At 40.5% G+C, this 20013-nt stretch overlaps 1 long non-coding RNA gene across 1 annotated transcript in view; it reads right to left on the reverse strand.

Moving 5' to 3' along the window:
* Positions 1 to 526: 526 nt before the first annotated feature.
* LOC143681573 (uncharacterized) overlaps positions 527 to 20013 on the reverse strand; it is a 70933-nt gene continuing 51446 nt past the window's right edge. Inside the window, exon 3 of the long non-coding RNA XR_013174736.1 lies at positions 527 to 788. This is a non-coding gene — a long non-coding RNA (uncharacterized LOC143681573). The remainder of the gene's footprint in view (positions 789 to 20013) is intronic.

Raw genomic sequence — 20013 nt, forward strand, 5'->3', positions numbered from 1 at the left:
TTTCAGAACAAAACAGAATTGTCAGTATAGGTTCTCAAGGGCTAGAACAAGGGCTCTGCACCTAGTATTTTTGGTCTGTATTTTTCCTAAGGTAGAAATTTTGAAACTTATAAGGATATACAGTTACATGATCATATTTACTGGCATTGATCTTTGGTGAGTCTAGTACAAACTAGACCAGAATTCAGCTAGACAAATTTCAGTCAAATGGTAAACAATTTACCAATAAAATGTTCAAAGTTCAGGGTATGAAAAATATCATGATCTCATCACAAAATCTGGATTTAAAAAAAAACCATCTCCTATTTATAATCAAGGGTGCATGGTTAACATCTTGTTCTTGATGGGCATAAGATATCAGGACTTAAATTAGTTCACCTTTTTTCTTCCTGTAATATCATTGTAGCTCTTTTGTTCTCTTTTGGAAAAAAATAAATAATGCTTCTATTGGTTTGTGAAAGCTACAGGAATGCAATATACCAGAAATGGAACAGTTTTTTAAAAGGGAATTTATTAAGTTGCAAATTCACAGTTTTAAGGCCATAAAAAAACACCTAAACCAAGGCATCCAGAGAAAGATACCTTGACTCAAGAAAAGGTCGATGATGGTCAGGGTTTCTCTGTCAGCTGGGAAGGCACATGGTGAGATCTGCTAGCTTTCTCTCCCAGCTTTTCTTCTCATTTCAAATGGCTTCCTGGGACATTTCTCCAAGTTCTCTTTTCTGTGTCAACTCTGAAGCTTTTTCCAAAATGGTTCCCTCTCAAAGGACTCCAGTAAGCAACCTCACCTTGAATGGGTGGAGACAATTAAGGGGGTCACATCTCCATGGAAACAACTTAATCAAAAAGATCCCATCCAGCAATATTGAAACAGGATTAAAGAAACACAGTTTTAATGGGATACCACAACAGTTTCAAACCAGTACAATACAATGCTTAACATAATAGCACAGATCAATTTAAATTTTAATCCATAGTGTTAAAAATCAGAGTGAAAGACAGAAAATATGTAAAATATATATACATCACACACAGTTTTGTTTCTAAAGTATTATACATTGATTTAATGCAATTTTAAATGATTAAAGTGGATAAAATAGAAAATTTTAAGTTCTCCCTGTATATCCTTCCTTGGCTGCCTGGGGCCAAATTCTGGCTCCATTCTTTGGTATCTCTGCAACCTTGGGCAAGTTATTTAACCATTCTGTACTTCATTTTTTCATGAGTAAAATGTGAACAGTAACTGTACCTACTTATAGTTAGGATTAAATGAAGGCTGCCCCATGCCACATCCCCTCATTCCATTTTTAATTTCAGTGGCAGACCTCACCTCAAGTGACCATTTTCTAATCTCCGATTTGCTGTCTCAGGACTTTTTCCAAAGCCAAGAGAATTGACTCAGCCTGTACCTGGAGCAGCCTTGCTGCTTTGGTGTGCATAGGGGTTATCGTCCTCCTGTGCAGCAGTTGGTGGACAAAGGCCCTGCTCCCATCATTAAAGGGAACAATTCAGAAGCCCACTTCTCAAGTTTCCTCAGAGAACAACTGTGTCTCAGTTTCACTGGGTAGCAGCAGTAACCAGCTCAATCTCATACCTGTTAACCTGGTTTTATTTCTTTATAGCTCTTACCATTGCCTGAAATTATCTTTCCTATCTGTTTACTTATTTATTGTATATCTCTAGAATCTAAGAAGAGGGCAGAAACCTTGTCTTATATGTCCATTATTGAATCCTTAGCACCTAGAACCAGCAAATAAACTAATGCTTTGACCTTTCAGTCATGAGATCAAAGGACTTCAAAATGAAAATCTCCAGAGAAATGAATCATGTTGTCCGTTCCTAGATGAAGTCTTCAAATAAGCATGGGGACCGTTTAATCAGGATGGGACTGCCAAATATACAAAGAACCACCTGTTGTGTACCTATCCTACTCTGACTAGCTCTAGCAGTATGGTACCAAAGAGAGGTGTAAATCAGTGAAAATAAAATTCGCATAATTAGTCCCCTTCAGGCACATTCTCTCTCATAAACCAGTCATGTTGACCAGCTTTCTATCTTGATTGAGGAATCATAACCCAAATCAGATTTTCTCAAGGTCAGTTCATACATATCTGTTGCCAGAATTCAGAGTTTCCTTCAGTGAAGGGGAAATTGCAAAGATATCGATATTTGTAAAATTCTAAATCTAAGAGGCACTTGGAGACTGTCCTTCCCATGACCTGGTTCTCATCGCACTTATTTTTCTCCCATAACCCACCAAGATTTCAGCAACCTCAAAGAAAGCCCCACAAACAGAGAGAAAAGTACTCCTCCAAAAGTAAGAAGAGATGTTCAAGTAAGAACTAGGAAGAAGAAATCAGTTTAGAAGGACTGGAAAACAAAAGGTAAAGTTAACACAAGATAATGATAGTGCAATCTCCAAAATATTGTGTAAGAGGCAGCCTCAAGACAAATATTTTTGAATTTCTAATGGAAAAATGGCATTTCTTTTCTTTATTTTTTATGTATTTTTGAGTTTTAACAAATAGTTCTAGTGATAATTAGCATCTTTGTATATTTATTGAAAACCAGCACTAAATCTGTATATTTACAGAAAAACGCCTTAGACATAGATAATAGCACAATTCCATGTTTGTGAATTGACAGTTTCCTCTAAACATAGAGTAGAAATTCAGCAATTATCACTACAGCTGTTTGTTAAAATTTGACAATAGATAAATAATGACTGGAAATCAATCTTTTCATTAAAATTCAAGAAACAAAAAATATCTAAAGGAATTTCATTATTCCTTTTAACAAATTCAGGCCAGTCTTTAGGAACCTCCCACACATATATTTTGATGTTACTTCCATTTTGTAGGTCTTAAATAGTCTTTTTCTTTCCACAGATGTACATCAAAGTACAAATTAACATCTGAGGTCATGTTGGGGAGGAGGGGAAGTCGTGTTTGCCACCCCTCTGTCTTTAATTCACCTTTCCACCTGGTTTCATTTACTCAGTCTTAGGCAGCACATGGATACAAACGTACATATTCACTCATGAGCACACATATAAAGGAAACAGAAGGTTCTTGAACCAAAATGTTCACACTGCTTCTTCCCTCCACCCACTGGACCCACAAATGTATCCTTGGCCCCAGTAATCACCTGCCTCACTTTCCTCCCAAAAACCTACCCCTGATTTATGTTTTAGACCTTAATTCACTGCAAACATTGAGTCAGACATCAAGCATGCCTGAGAATTACCTGTGTGGTAGAGTTTTATTATAAATTAAAAGGCAGAAATTGCATGGAGAATCACAGCAAAGCAAGAGTGGGTGAATATGAACAAATATCACTTGAGCACACATTATTATTCAGCTGAAGAAGGGGAAGAATCCCTTCCGCAGGGGTAAATGCAGAAAGACTCTGCTACCCAGGATAAATGATGTACCATGGCAGGTGCTTTGCCCTATCATCACCCACGCTGGTACACCACAGAGACCAACTGGTCAGCCCAGGACAGAGTGAGGAATGTCAAGAAAGAGTTTATCAAATAAGATTCTGTGCAGGATTATTGCCTGATATGCAGCTTGTACAGATATGGGCAAAGCAAACACGAAGTTGACTTCTAAGTCCATCCTCATCTAAGGATTCAGGGACAACAGAAGCCCCCTTTCTCTCATAATGTCAGACATTTCTTTTTTTATTTTCACTGGCTTCTCAACATCTCCATACATATGTGTGTGTACCATCCTCCATCTCTTAACTGTGGGGTTCAGAATAATGTAACTATTCATGCTAGAAGATCAGGATACTCACCAACACAAAAGCCCACATAGTTTGCAGATCTTTATTTTTGAACTTACCTTAAAAGATAAATTTGTATTAAAATAAAGCTGTATTTTCTGTTTTGGAGCAAGAGACATTTTCTTCCTTTCTCTTTTCCCCTTCTATTCTTCTTGACTAGTCTGTATTTTGGATGAACAACAGGGGGGTGCCACCTTCCACTAGGAACAGGAAATTGCTTAGAAATTATACAAACCAAGTTGGATATGTCTAGAAGCTTTTAGCTAACCTTTTCAGACTGAGACTGGTACTCTCTCCACACACTTATGACACAGCCTCACCACCAATTCCTGGAAATTGCCCAGCCTCTACAAGTAGACAGTCACTAAAGCACTGTTAAAATCACTCACATCAGGATTATTTTGGTTTGCTAATGCTGCGAGAATGCAATCTACCAAACATGGGTTGGCTTTTATAAAGGGAATTTATTAAGTTACAAGTTTACAGCTCAAAGGCCAGAAAAATGTCCAAAATAAGACATCCAGAGAAAGATACCTTGACTCAAGAAAGGGTCAATGACATTCAGGGTTTCTCTGTCAGCTGGGAAGGCACGTGGTAATGTCTGTGAGCTTTCTCTCCCAGCTTCTCAATTCAAAAGCCTTCCCCATTATTATTTCTGGATTTTGAGAAGCTGTTTTATATATATATAACCTGATATTTAGAGATAAGAACAAAGCCAATCAGGTGGGGTTAAAAGTAATTCAGGGTGGGCCACGGTGGCTCAGCAGGTAAGAGTGCTTGCTTGCCATGCCTGAGGACCTGGGTTCGATTCCCGGTGCCTGCCCATGAAAAAAAAAAAAGTAATTCAGAACACAGGGGTAAGGAAGACAGTGTCTGTATTTTAGAACCATACATACTCTTTGAGACCAAAGGGAGAAAGATTTATTTGGTCTGGAAGTGAAATTTTTCTGTAGTGCATAATCTAACTCAACTTATCTGTATAACTCCTTTGAACAATTGAAACACAGGAAGCCCAGAATAAAAAAGAGATCCTTTAATCCTGTATAGATTATTGTAATGCGTGGATACATCCTATAGTATATTAAGTAGATAATCAAAAAGTATTGGCAAAGTCCCTTGACAGAGGGGAGAAACAATATGAAACTATTAAACCTTACCATCAGGGAATCCCAATACTGTGTCAAACTTTAGGGGCACCGAAATCAATAGGCCATGACCTCAATCCTGAGGCTTACTCTTGTGAAGCTTACATAGGTAGCAGAGAAGCTTAGACTACCTATAGGTATGCCTAAGAGTTACTTCTGGAGGACCTCTTTTGTTGCTCAGATGTGGCCTCACTCTTTCTAAGCCCAACTGTGCAAGTGAAATCATTGCCCTGCCCTCCCCTCTACATGGGACATGACATCCAAGGGTGGCAGTCTCCCTGGTGATGTGGGAGATGACTCCCAGGTATGAATCTGGCCCTGGCACCATGTGATCAACAATTCCCATGCAGGGAAAAGAAGTGTAATTAAAGTATCAGTGGCAGAGAGAGCTCAAATAGAGTCAAGAGTCTACTCTGGGGGTTGCTCTTTCACAAGTTCCAGGTAGACCTTGCTACCTATCATAACCTGCCAACCCCCAACCAGGGCCATTCCAGCCAATCCTAAAGAACATCTAAGGCGATATATAAGATTCCACAAGGGTTCCATGCACTAGAATGGGTTCCATGCACCAGAAACCTATAATCTCCAGGTGGGTCCCTGGCCCAGAGAAGTCCTGAAACCTAGCCCAGGCTCTCCAGAACATCAGATAGTTCCATCTCCCTACCCCATATTAGTGACAGACCCTTCCAATATCAAAAATTTAGAACTGCCATAGCCGAAACACCCCTAAAGAGAGGGATGGAGAGAGCAAAGGTGATGGTGGAGTTATACAGAGATGATAGGATTTAACAAATGAATATGAATGCTGAATCATTAAATTGATATCTCCAGTGCCTTAGAGGAGCTAGAAGAAAAAACTGAAAATTGTGGAATTGTGTCCCATGTCAAACTCTGAAATGTGTTCTACAACTAATTGTAGTGCCATGCTTTAAATTTAGAGTTTTGTATATATGCTATTTTTCACACACACACAAAAAAAGTAGGAAAAAAGTCGATTGTGATGATAAAAAAGTATTTAAACCCTCTAGCCTCCTATATTCTGGAGCAGCTAGAAAGAAAAATCTGAGAGGATCGTATGATAGCCCACGACAAACTCTGTGATCTGTCCTATAACCACTTGTCGAAGAGTGCTTTGAAAATTATTGTTTTATTTCTTTGCTTTGTATGTATGTTATACCACACAATAAAAAAGTTAATTAAAAAAAATAGATCCTACTCAGCAGTACTGAATGAGGGTTAAAGGACACGGCTTGTCTAGGGCACACAACAGATTCAAACTGGCTAAAGGATCTATGTGTACCATGAGAAAGCTGGTCGTTTTGATAAGCAGCGCAGAGGCCTGGAGTTGTAACAACAAACACAGTGTGAGAGGAGAGTCTTCCTGATTTTATCTTTGCATCAGGTTAGCCAGCTGGGATGCAGAGAAAAGGACTGAGGGTTGACCAAGTTGTATCTTTTTAGAAAATGAAACCCATTTTGGTTGAAAGTCTTTGTGGAGAAAAAAAACTCTTGAATTTATCTTAGCAAATATTTCCATGTTAGAATGTAGACAGGGATAGGTTTGTTGCAATTGCTTGTCACTAGACGGACATTGACTGAATAATTTACTGGATGTCTTTTCCATGCTAGTGCTAGATGCGACGAATTATATGATGAATATAACATATAACTTCCCCAGAAAAACTCATAATAAGTAGTATTTTATATGATGTATTTCTGTTGAAGTTAATAATTTATTCCACCTCATCCCTAGAATTATACCCCTAACTTTGCCTTTGATGACATCACCCCAGAGTCCCAAATCCCTAGTTATTAGGACTTTGGCTGTTAGTGGAAGTAACCCAACTAAAACTGGCTTAAGAAAGAAATGGAATGTACTGGCTCATGCAACCGAAAAACCTAACTAAAAGCATGGTTGGACCCAACCTCATAAATGGTGACTACATCTTTAGCCATCCCTCAGCAATGCTTTCATCTACATTGGCCTCCTCCTCAGGCATGCTTGCTCCAAATGGAAGCAAGACGGTCACCAGCCTTTCTAGGATTACAGGCCACCAGCATAGCAGTCTTCACAAAATACCGTGCCTCACTTACACTTGAATAAAGTATGGATGGATGGACGTGTCTCAATCATCTATTTACCTTTATCTATCTATATACTATAGGTAGTTATAATATAGGTATAGATATCTATATACTATAGATATCTATAAATACTACTTCATAGTATTTATATGAAGAGAGGGGAAAAAAAGGATAAAGCAAACATAGTAGCATATTAATGTTTGGATGATTTGGGGGATCTGGGTGAAAGGTGTCAGAGTTTCTTTGCTCACCTCTTGCAACTTTTCAATGCTGATTCATCCATTTCACCATTTTTGTATTTTGTTATTCTGTGTCTTGCTTGATAGGCTTTACTACACTATTTACTTTGAACCATGATAGATTTTCACGGGGCCTAAAGTTTTTGTCATTCGTTAAACAAGTGCTTAGGATATTTTGTCATTTATAGGATCTGACTCGAATATGATAACTCAAATGTTATTCATCATAGGGTACATGTTTTTGTCCCCCGCTCAGGTTTTAATCAGCAAGAGACTCAATTGCCTATTCCTTTTTCCTGCAAGAGTAAACTTCTCAGCTATTTGTCCTTCTTTTCACCTGTAACTAGGATCCAGTAGTCACACCACCACTGTGTGTCCTGGTTTGGCCACAGATGGACTTTCATCTTCTCCAATACCTAATGGCTAAATCTAAAGGTTTCAGGATTTCAGGACACTCTCTCAGAGCATTTCATATATCAGTGCACATTGTGAATTTCACAAGGAGCAACCATGCAAGGAGGAGGACTATTGCATAAATTTACTCTAAGCAAGAAAATATCTATATGATGGGATAGGAAAAAAAATCCTGCCTCATAACTTAAATTTGAAATAACTTTATCTCTAATTTGTATTTGTTTCTATAAACTCACTGCTCAAAGAACTGTCCTTTAACAGTATTTAGTCTTCTAATCCAAGAACACTGAGTGCCTTTCATTTATTAAGGTCTTCTTTGATTTATTTTAGCAATGTTCGTAGTTTTCCATGTACAAGTCCTTTACACCCTTGGTGAAATTTATTCCTAAATATTTGATTCTTTTAGTTGCTATTGTAAATGGAACTTTTTCTTGAGTTCCTCCTTGGATAACTCATTACAAGTGTATAGAAATGCTGCTGATTTGGGGGTGATGATCTTGTATCCTGCCACTTTGCTGAATTCATTTATTAGCACTAGTAACTTAGCTGTAACTACTCCAGTTAGTTTTGGCATTAATGAAATATGTCACTCTAAAATAGGTGTTTCAAACCAGTGATGTGGGTACTGGACAAGAAGTGAGAATGGTTAGGAAAATTGAGTCAAATTCTTTTATGAGGAAAATATCCTCCTACTTAATTACAAAAATACTTGTTTTACTTAAAAAATGAAAATGAGGCTGATCAATTGGGTTGCTTTATCAAATGTCCAGTCATATATCATAATTGTAATTAAGCCCTGAAAGCTAACATAAGCCAACTTATTCAAATGAACTTTAACACATTAGAAATATCAAGCTCCTGTAAAGAATATTGGCTTAAAATCTTTCACAATACCTCTGGTGTTATTATTTATGATAGTGCAAGATAAACTGGAGAAACCCATTTGAGTCAACAGACAATATCTAGAATAAAGCAATGTAGAAATAAAACCTTTTGTATATATTTTTTATAAAACATAAAAACAACCGTAACTCTACTCAGTCATTTCTACATATTTATATTTGGATTACTGTACATTAAATGTAATATTGTCTCTTTTCTACCTTCCAGGTGCTTAAAAGACAACATTCTAACACTGTTCTAGAATACATGCCTTTTGTGAGAAGTTCAACCTACAGGTTCAAATGGAACTGCATTTCTCAGTGAAATTTTATTTTGCAGTTATTACCCTTTTTTTAAAGAAGCTTCTTCATGCCACAAGATGTGAAGTCCAAAATATTTATGCTCCTGATTGTCAGTCTTTCCTTCTAAGAGATGTTGTAGTGAAAACAAAATAGACAATTCATTTTGTTGAATCAATACAGGCATATTATCACAGCAAGATTATAATTCAGGTGCACAATACCTGCATTTTCAGAGCACAGCAAGGAAGTCAGCAGGTACTGTGAGGCACAGCAGGTAACTAATATCAATAAAGTAGCCCAGATTTGTGTTCAAACAACAGAGTAGGGGTCTAACTTCAACCTACAAAATAATGAAAATCAGTTAGGGCCAAAGTCCATGCTTAAACCTAGCCTCCCAGCTTGGAGATGACTGTAGTGTAGCAGACATGAAGTACAACTGTTGCCAATGTCTTGGGCATCTCCTCTTGATGCCCACTGACACCTGCAGAAAAACCATGCATCACTCAGAGGCAGGAACAAATTGATTATTGGTGATCAATAATATATGTGGTGCATGGACAGGTAACATTAAAACTTACATCCCTAAAATACCTTAGACTAACACCCTGCTTCCTCTCTTTCTCTCTTGCAATCACTCTCAACTCTCATGTTCTCTCTCTCCCCTATCTAAAAGGTAGAAAATAGACAAACATTACATTAAAGGTACTCAAATCCAAATATAATTATGTTGAAACAACTGAGGGGCATTATAATGGTTTTCATACTTTTATTGATTTGATGCTTTATAAAAACTATACAAAAGGCTTCATTTCTCCATCATTTTATAGCCCACTCTCTTTCTTTTTCCTTCTCTGTGCCTGATGTTGCTCAGGGCTCTCTCAGTTACAGCTTAAGCATTTTGATGATCTCTTTTCCAGAGGCAATTTTATAACAAAATAGAATAGGCCTCAATCATACACAAGTAAAGTAATAGTTTACAGTATTTAAGCACACTTTTGAATGCACTGAATATACATATAATTTGAATGTAAATTTTATGTCTATTTTGGCTTTCAGAGAACTCTATCTCTAGAATTTAAACTACATGGAGAGTTTCCTATAATGAGTCAATAGCACACCCCAAAATATAGGACATATTATTGGTTGCCTACCAAGTAAGTCTTCAAGTAGGCATGTCTGACTCACAGACCAAAAAAAAAAAAAAAAAGTGCATGTGTGTGCATGCACACACACACACGCAGGCATTCATTTTCTTCTCCACTAATTAGGACCTTCCAAGTAGCTGAACTTCAACAAGGAAGCCACAGTAATAGCTCCCAGCACTGCCATCGCTCATGAAAAGACAATAAACCAAATGTATCTGACACTAGTGAAATTAGAGGAGATTGGAATTATTTATATTTTATATTTTTAGGTTATCATGATATTATTTTCAAGATGAGTCACTAAACTAAACCCTGATAAAAAATCAGTAGCAAGGGTGCATGGGTGGTTCAATGGTAGAATGCTTGCCTTTCATGTGGGAGACCGGGGTTCAATTCCAGGACCATGCACCCCCCCCCCCCCCAAAAAAAAAATCAGTAATAAAATGTGACACAATGCATACAGTAGTATAGCAACTAAGCATGGGTTTGGGGAAAACAATTTCTGCCTTAGCTCACTGCCAAGGCTTAGGTTCAAAGTCTACTCATGATTCATCATTAACTGGCCAGCACCAGTTACAAGACAGGGGTATCTGTGCCTTGTCCAGTAAGCAAGGCAGATCCCAGCCTTTTGGTACCAAAATTACCACATGCTACAGTTACAAGAGAAATGTTTCCATGTGCAGTTGTAACAACTGTTCACCAACTCCACCAAGACCACTGGGGAGGACTGCATTCTTTCGAATTAAGGGCAGGGATAGCCAGAGTTGTCTCAACCAGCATATTAGATTTTAAATTAAGAGACAAGGAAAATCTCAATTCTATAGGCGGACCTGGTACCAAATCAGTAATTTTCAGTGGGCCTCAAGTTCTTGACCTGCCAAATGTCCCCTCAGGAGGGAAGGTTTAATAGAATTCCTCGGTTTGTTCTGGACCCAGATTCATAACCTCTTTGCTGGGGGATGCTGCTGGGCACTGGATGCCATGGGCTATGCCAGCCTTTGTTGGGTGCCTGAGGAGGAGTGGTCCTACTGGGGGCTCATGCCTCCATCTTGCCCCCAGGGCAGAGACATAACCAGATAAATGCCATCTGAGGAAGGGCATGCCTGGAATTGAACTGAGCATTCAGCTCATTTCCCAAATGGTCTGGTTGCTGCTGGGTCTCATTAGGCCAGGGCTATTTGACAAAGGTGATTGTCACAAGGGAAATTCTGATGTAGGAGCATCAAACTGACCATGTCAAGATAGAAAATTACTTTTAGTTCTAATTAGGAGCCAGACATTTTTGATGCTGGCTCCATTCCTGACTCTTTGTCCCTGACCCCTCCTTGTGCCCTGGCACCCATAGCTGTGAGGATGAAATGAAGTAACATACCAAGCAGTTGGCACCTACCTTCCCTGGTATGTTATAAGACTAATCAAGGATAGTTACTACTGTTATCAATACCTATGCAATTTCTAGCTACCCCAATATTATTTCCAGCCTCTGTTCAACCTCCTTCCTTCCCATTTCTCACTCTGCCCATGAGTCGAGCTCTGATCCTCGTATACCCCTGAGCCTCACTCCCTGCCTGACCCTCTGACTCTTCCTCTTCCTCTTCCTCAAGAGCGAGGGTTGAGAATGGGTAAGAAGATCTATTTCCATCAACACTAGGTAATTTTAAAAATGGAAATTTGATGGTTTGGTTTGGGGGTCACTTTAAAGGTCCCATCAAAACAGCCATATCAGAACATCACAAGCCTGTGGATGGTGAAGTAGTGTGTGTCCATTCTCCAAGCTTTCAGGCTTTCTGATTTTCCTGCACATCTTATTTAATCAGTTGACGTGTGATAGTTAGATTCAGGTGTCAACTTGGCCAGGTGAAGGTGTCTAGTTCTATTTCTGTGTACATGAGCCAACGACATGTGAACCTCATCTGTTGCTGATAACATTAGCAGTTGGCTAGGAGGCGGGTCTGCTGCAATGAATGTTTGATTTAATTGGCTGGTGTTTAAATGAGAGAGCTCAATGTAGCATAGCCCAAGCAGCTCAGCATACCTCATCTCAGCACAGGCCTTTGGAGATGCAGAAAGGAATCAACTTCTGCACTTTCCCAGGGAAAGTTGTTGGAACCCGGAGACCTGGAGAGAAGGCCAGCTGAGATCACCCTGTACCTTCCCATGGAAGAAAGAACCTCAGTTGAAAGTTAGCTGCCTTTCCTCTGAAGAACTATATGTTAACGAAATAAATCCCCCTTTATAGAAAACCAGTCCATCTCTGCTGTGTTGCATTCAGGCAGCTAGCAAACTAGAACAACATGAGTTCACCGAGAGGCATGAAGAGAAGTGATTAAAAGAACAAGCTTCTGGAGCCTCTTCTCCAGCTTTCAGGCTTTCTGATTTTCCTGCACATCTTATTTAATCAGTTGACGTGTGGAGAAGAGTGGACACACACTACTTCACCATCCACAGGCTTGTGATGTTCTGATATGGCTGTTTTGATGGGACCTTTAAAGTGACCCCCAAACCAAACCATCAAATTTCCATTTTTAAAATTACCTAGTGTTGATGGAAAATTACCTAGTGGATGATTCAGTTGCTGGGAGAAGCTATGGGCAGAGCACTTGACCTCTCTGTGCCCGGATTCCCACCCGTAAAATGGGGGTAATACAGTTGTGGTGAGGCTTAAATTGATTTAGTTTACAAGAGGCACTTAGGGGGTGCCTGGCCTAAAGTAAGCCACGGGTCAGCATTTGCTGTTATTATGGTACATCAATTGTCCACCTAGAACCATGCAGACTTTGGAAGTTCAGTGATGATACCCAGAAGCCTTGCCCTACACCCACTGTGGCCATTTACTAACCTCCTCTTCTACCATCCAGAAAAACCCCAAGATGGCTTTGCCACTGGAAACAGCTGGTGCTCTGAAAGGCATTCCGAGGTGAGTGCAGAACAGAGGGGCTGTTTACTAGCCCCAAAGACTGTGATTCTCCCTATTTTTAAAGAGGATATAGGATAAACAACAACACTTTAATCTAGCTACATGGAAACTGATAATAGAAGAACAGAGAACCCCCTCCAGCAGCACTCAGTTGGAATTTGACTAATACTCTAACCTGTCTCCACATCAACCACAAGTAGGGAGTTTTTGCTTTTCATTAACAGAGGCAAGCTCCAAGGAGATATATCCTACCAGACTCCACGCTCGCTCTGAAAGCACATGCCTTTGCTAATGCCAGGAAGGTAGAGGCTGAGCCCTAGGAATCCGAGACAGTTGCTGATGAGTAGTTTTGATGTAGCTGGATCAAATGCAAAGGGGAACAGCATCCCCAACTGAACCCTCAAACTCTACATACATCTCAGGTGGCTGGTAAAAAACCAACCTTTTTCTTCAAAGAGAAAAAGCAGTTTTGGACTTTTATAGAAATTCTAGAATTTAGGGCTGGACTAGCACTACCACATAGGCTGGAAAACTTGTCCTGACCCCCTACACCAAGGAGGAAGCGCCAGGGGCTCCTGGCCATGTCCACTGTCACTGAGCCTCCAGCTGGCTTCTGAGAGACTCAGACTCTCCCTCAACACTCAACTGCCAGTGGTAGAAAAGTTTGCCTTAGGAAGTCAGAAATCCAGTTCAGGGTTAATATATTCACTCAAGTAATGATCGCAGCTCTTTGCTGATGGGTTTGGGATCTCGATCTGGGAATGTTCTGTAAGAGCAAATGGTGGCAGCAGCTAGCCTAGGGCAGTGTGGGAAACAGCTTGGTACATGGTGGTATGCAGCAGATGCTTGTGGGATGAATGTGTTGAAAAAGAACAGAAGATTGTATATAGAGGATTCCATGAGGGGTAAGCAGAAAGACAGGCAGGGCACAGCACCTATGGGGGAGAAATAATAGTCCTGCTCAAAAAAAAAGCCTTGTTCAGGTGTTGGTTGAGTCAAGCCCCCTCACAGGGTCCATCATTTTATCTGGAAACTTCCACATGAGGATACTGAGCCACCCAGCTTTTTAAGGCCACAGAAACGGAACTGTGAAGCCCAAGGGGCCCAGGCTTCAAGCTCAAGAGTTACTTGGCTCCCCAGAGATAACATCAAGCACTGCTTCACCTAAGGCCTTCCCGGGGCTCAGAGCTCAGAAATGAAGCAGTTCAGAATTGAACTTTACGTCCCCCAGGAAACCCTGAACATGACGGCTTTTTAATCACCTTGAATTAAGGAAGGTGGAAGGAAAATGCAAAGAGTAGAAGAAGCACCATCTTGAAATGACCCATAGAAATCATAGCAAGGTGCACAGTTTCCATGGAAGAATCGGATGCACATCCAGCTCTGTACAAATGGCAATAAAGCCACAAATACATCAGCAAATACAATAATAATTAAAAAAGCATCATGAGACTTTCCCATTGTTGAGTCATGTTACTTACTTCTATCAGTAACCACACGGAAAACTACCAAAAGATGCCGTTCTAATTTTTCCTTTCCTTTGAAACCAGCTCCTCCCTTGGCTTCTTTGCCTTCTGCCCAGGATGTGATCATTCATCCTGGCTGGAAACCTCCTGGTCACAGCTGATCTTGCCCCCTCTTTATCTCCCTATGTCTTCTTAGTCACTAGGTCCCTAAGCCATAGCCATTCCTCCTTGTTAACAACTCTCACATCCTCACTTTCCTCTCCATTCCCTCTGCCAAGACCCTAGACTGCATCTCAGAGGGTTACTTGTACATCTACCTGCTCCTCACGTTACCACCCCAGCATGCAGGTCCTGGTGAGTATGCTACCAACAAAATGAAATCTGAACTCTTGCTTAGCATCCAGGCTGTCAGATCCTCTGCCCATAATTTCATCTTTTAACCTGATTTCACCGTCTTTCTGTGTCCACACAGCTGCTACTACAGCCAAACTAGCTATTTCCTGCCCACCCTAACATAATACATTTCTGTAGTGTGTATATTTCTGTAGTGTGGGAAGAGGTTTCCCAGCCTGGGGCACAGCTTGTTGAGTGAGCAAGGGTAGATTTCAGTCTGTATCAGGGCCCCTTGGGTGGGGAGAAGCCTACCTCCCATGTGGAGACCTGGCCCCAGAATGGCCCTGTGTAAGCAGAAGGGAGCGTGTGTTAGAGTTTTCTAGAGAAAAAGAAACAACAAGAGAGATATATAAATATGAGATTTATAAAGGTGTCTCACTCAACTGTGGGAATGAAAGAGTCCAAGATCCGTAGGGCAGGCTGGGAAGCTGGTGGCTCTGATGAAGTTCCAGACAAACACTACAGGAGAGGCTCAATGACTGAAACAGTGAGTCTCTCGTCTTTAAAAGCCTTCAACTGAGTGGATTATATCTTTGTGGGAGACACGCCTTAGTTGATCTTAGATATGATCAGCCACAGATGCAATCAACTGACTGATGATTTAATACACCAGCCTTCTGGTTTACCAACCAGCCACAAATTGTTCTTGCAGCAATAGTCAGGCCTGTGATTGCCTAACCAGACAACTGAGCATCATCATCTCACCAAGTTGATACCTGAACCTAACCATCACAGAGCCCAAAACACCAACTCAAGTTCTGAGTTGCTCTGGTTCCATAATATGATTCCAGAGGGAGGAGAAAGACTTCCTATCTGAAAACCCCCCATTCTATCCTCACTTCAGCATATTCCACCTCTATGCAACCCATCCCTGACATGCATGAAATCCACTGTCTTTTAGAGGTTTTCCTCTTCAAAAATTCCTCTTCAAAATGCAGACTCCCTTAGGAGCTGCAGAGGTTGTCATTAAGTAACATCTTAGCAGGGACTAATTATCAGCTCACTCTCAGCCTATGTCAACCATCAAAACAAGACCTAAGATTGACTTCAAAGCGGGTAGAGGTGGAGTTAGAATTGGGGATGGGGACAGATATAAGAGGAGGAGGTTCCCAGCTCTGGTGTTTAATTTGCCAGAAATAGTCTTCTCTGTTTTTACAACGTCAGATATTTTAAAGCCTTCCATTGGCTACTGAAGTGTCCTCAGTAGAAAAGCCAGGGATCAAATTCAAAAGTAACTGATAAATTAAACTATATATCTCTCTCACTTCTGATTATGATCAGCAGGGAGTGAGTTTTCACCATTTGAAAGATGAATCACAAGATCACATTGCTTGGAGAAGCTAGAAATTCTAAATTAGAAGAGCGAAATTTCTGTCACTTGTGGAAAACTAAGCCTATTCAAACATGAAGGAGTACCCAAATGGCCACATCGGAACAAGTCAAGTAAATAATAATAAATAGATTATAGATTATATTCCCTGGAATAAAAAAAAAATTCCATGAGTTTAAAATGATATAAGTAAATAATAGAATAATAGACATATATAAGAATTCCAATTAATAAATATAGAAAGAATGATGGAAATAGATAATCATCAATTTGACAAACAACATGGTATTAATTGCTGAAGGCAAGAATTGTCAATGGATGCTAAAATTGGTAGGCAAAAATAGAGTGAGAAACAGGATATTTGCACAGTTGCCAAATATCTCTCCTCAAGATGGTTATAAATTACAAAGGGAAATTGTGGACGATAACCCAAACCAAACTCTGAAATCTGTTCTATAACCACTTGTTACACTGTACATTGAAATTTATCACTTTTTTGTATATATGTTATATTTCACAATAAAAAATGTTGAAAAAAATTACAAAGGGAAAATTCATAGAATTACAGTAGAGAAACCTGGTGATCCCACCCTAACCACCTGATCAGAAACCAACTGCCACCACTAGTAGTAACAAGACATGTCAACATCATGTACACTCTGATATGATGCTTTGAGAAGGACACAGATGGCTTCTGTGATATTTTTGCCAAAAGTATATAATCCTAATTTACTCATCAGGAAACATCAAACAAATCCAGAGACATTCTATAAAGCAAGTGGCCAGTACCCTCAAAAAATATCAAGGTCATAAAAGACAAACATACACTGAGGAACCACCCCAGATTGGAAGAGGCTAAGGACAGAGAACAACTAGATGCAATGTGAGATCCTGGACTGGATCTTAGACCAGAAAATTTCCCTACATATTTTGTGGGGAAATGGGTGAAATTTGAATAAGGTCTGTAGATTAGCTAAAGGTGATACACCAAAACTGTGCTGTGGTTGTACATAAGATGTTAACATCGGGGAAACTGAGTATGCAGAAATGCTTTGTACTATTTTTTGTAACTATTTTGTAAATCTGAAATTATTTCAAAATGAAAAGTTAAACAAAGTAAGGCTATTGAGTCTTTCTGGTGATCTTCACTCAGGATTTGCTTCTCCCAAGGGCATTGCCCAAATCAAACCCCAAAGTTGAGAAACCTAAGTTTCTGCAATTCCACCACGCATGGGCTAATTCCTTTCTCAGCCCCCTCTGCTGGGCCTCTATTCACTGGAAACCTCACAATTATCTGACTGAGCTCCTCCAGCTGTGACTTAATCCGCTTCCTTAGCGCCTGTTAATTAAGGGCCATCAACGAACTGCCCTAAACTCAGCCTTTGAGTCCTCCAAGTCCACCCGTATGAAATTATGGGCCCTTTAACACACATATAAACAAGGTCTTTCTAGAAAACAATATTGGCAACAATTCTTTGCATTAATATCTTGCCACTTCTCAAAAGAATTTCAATGCTTCCCACCTGTTTTGCTTTGCTCCCCCCACCCACTTCTTAGAATCTCCCTCCCACACTCCACATTCATCCAGGCCCAGCTCTCTTCCCGCCAACTCCCTAGAATCAGCAGTCTCGACGTGCAAACCTGGGACTCAATTTCTTTTTTGCATTGTGGTTTTAAGAGGAAGAGGGAAAAACATTTTCTGTGGACTTACTTGTATTTTAACTATTTCAACAAAGATGATAAACTACAAGCTTTTCGGAGCTTGAGAAGTGGTGCTAAGGTTTTGGAATCCAGCAAAGCTGTCTCTAAGGCTGAAACTAACAAAGTAGAAAATGCTTCTTTCCGAGAGTTGAAAGCGGTATAGTGGCTTTTCTGTCAGGCTCCATCACTCTGATCCCCCAGTCCAGTGCTCAGTTTGCAGGGTGCAGTCAAGGGGGCCAGGGGCCGAGGGACACAGGTGTTTACACCGCCCCCCCCCCCAAGATGCTGGGGTCCGTGCTCTAGCAAGTGGTATGTGCGAACGACAACCATTGCAGATACATCAGGTGGGGGGAGAAAAGGCACACAGATTTCATTATACTTAGACTCATCTATATATAAAATCACAAATTAAAGGACACATAAATAGGAGTAAATGTTTCCTATCTATACTTTCCTGAGCAGTCACCTCACTGATCAGAAATATACATACATGACGTAAATATCTCCATTTCATTTTAGGCAAAGGATGCTACACATGCCATCGCTACACTCTGAGGAATGAGAAGACAGCCAATTTGCAAAATATAAACTTCGAAAATATTCTACCATTTTGGAAAACTTCTTTTGGAATTCCTTTGTAGGTTTTTTGCAACTACCTACAGTACCTTTCAGCTATGCTTGCAGCTTCAGAAAAGGGACAAAAGCAGCCTCTCTACATTTATAGCCAACGTGCTGCAGGTCAAAGCATGGTGACTGTCCAGGTCACCCCCGCTTGGAGCCTACCACCCACACCTGTGCTCCAGGGAGAGCGCAGGGGACACACAATCCCAGGGGCGCTCTTCACACTGAATTCTGTGAGTGCACACCCAAACTGCAGAAGCTCCCTTGGGTCATTCTCCTCACCCACAAGGTTTTCTGCAAAGACCTCCCATCCCACCCATACTGCGGCACTTTGTTCCCTCCCACCTTATACTCTGGAAACACACAGAGCCCTCAGCAGGAACTTAAAGCACAGCACTTCCAGTTCCATTATCATCAGTGAATTATTTCTGTCAGCACTAGAAGAAATTTGTTTTGATTGTGGCCAAAGAGCAATACTAGATGTAGGCATGGAAAGGAATATCATTTTAATTAAAGCTCTGGGGAACAGGGCCCCCAAACTGAAGGCTGGAACTAGGCTGGGGCCAAATGCTCCCCCCCATCGCAACTGCCCTCTGCATTTCCTGCCCGAGTTGGGTGTGCTCTGGGGCTGAGTTGGGGTATGTTCTGGGGCAGTGAGAGCTCCAGGAACTGCAGCGCTGCAAGTAAGAGAAGGAAGTTGGACTTGGCTCTCGCCTCCCTCTGCCTGCCCCTATTAAAGGCATCAGACAATTGCACTTCTTGTTAGTCTCAACTCACAGCCAATGTGTGTTTTCTCGCCTTTCAATTTTACCTCTGGGTCTGAAGTAAAGAGTGTGTTCTTAGTTGCCTGATTTCTGTCTCCTGAGTTTTCTAGCTAAACTATTACCTGTTGCCACATTCAACATCAGAAAATAACACTGTGTGCAGAAGTCCTCTCTCCTGCTTTTTAAGTCTGCCTGTGTCTGTGTTTAGCCACAGAGTGTTGCTTTGAGAGAAAAATGTGGACTTTCTTATTAACCCCTCGGGGTGGGGGTATTTCTGGGCTGTAGGGACCCCAGACAATGCTTTGACTATGGCTTTCTTCTGGTTCTCCTTTTCCAGAGATACTAAACATTTATTAAGCAGGTTTCCTGTCCTCTGTCAAAAGAATTGGGGGCTACTTATCAATTTCAAATAAATGCTTGCATTATTTAAGAGGTAATGAGGCACACTTGGGAGAAATAACATGGAAACAGCTCTCTGGGTGGCTGTGGGATTACGCTCAACCCCTTCCACGGCTGAACCAGGAAGAGATTAGTTTTCTGCCCATTGCGATCCTATGAACTCCCTACAAGTCAGCATGCAAAACCAATGAGCTAGAACGTCCCAACAGGCTTAGTTCCAACACGACTGATGTAGCAGGAAAAGACGTTAAAATCACATTGGCCCTCTCCAGTGACAATGGAACACACAAGGGTTTACAAGGGGATTAAACACTGCTTTGCGGACTTGTATTCAAGATTCATCTGTAGCACAAGTTTCCTGAAAACTTGTTCTATCAGGCTCATCAGGTTCCAAGCAGTCTCTGATGATTGTATTTGCTTT

This window comes from Tamandua tetradactyla, chromosome 4, assembly GCF_023851605.1.
Source record: "Tamandua tetradactyla isolate mTamTet1 chromosome 4, mTamTet1.pri, whole genome shotgun sequence".
Taxonomy (NCBI): Eukaryota; Metazoa; Chordata; class Mammalia; order Pilosa; family Myrmecophagidae; genus Tamandua; species Tamandua tetradactyla.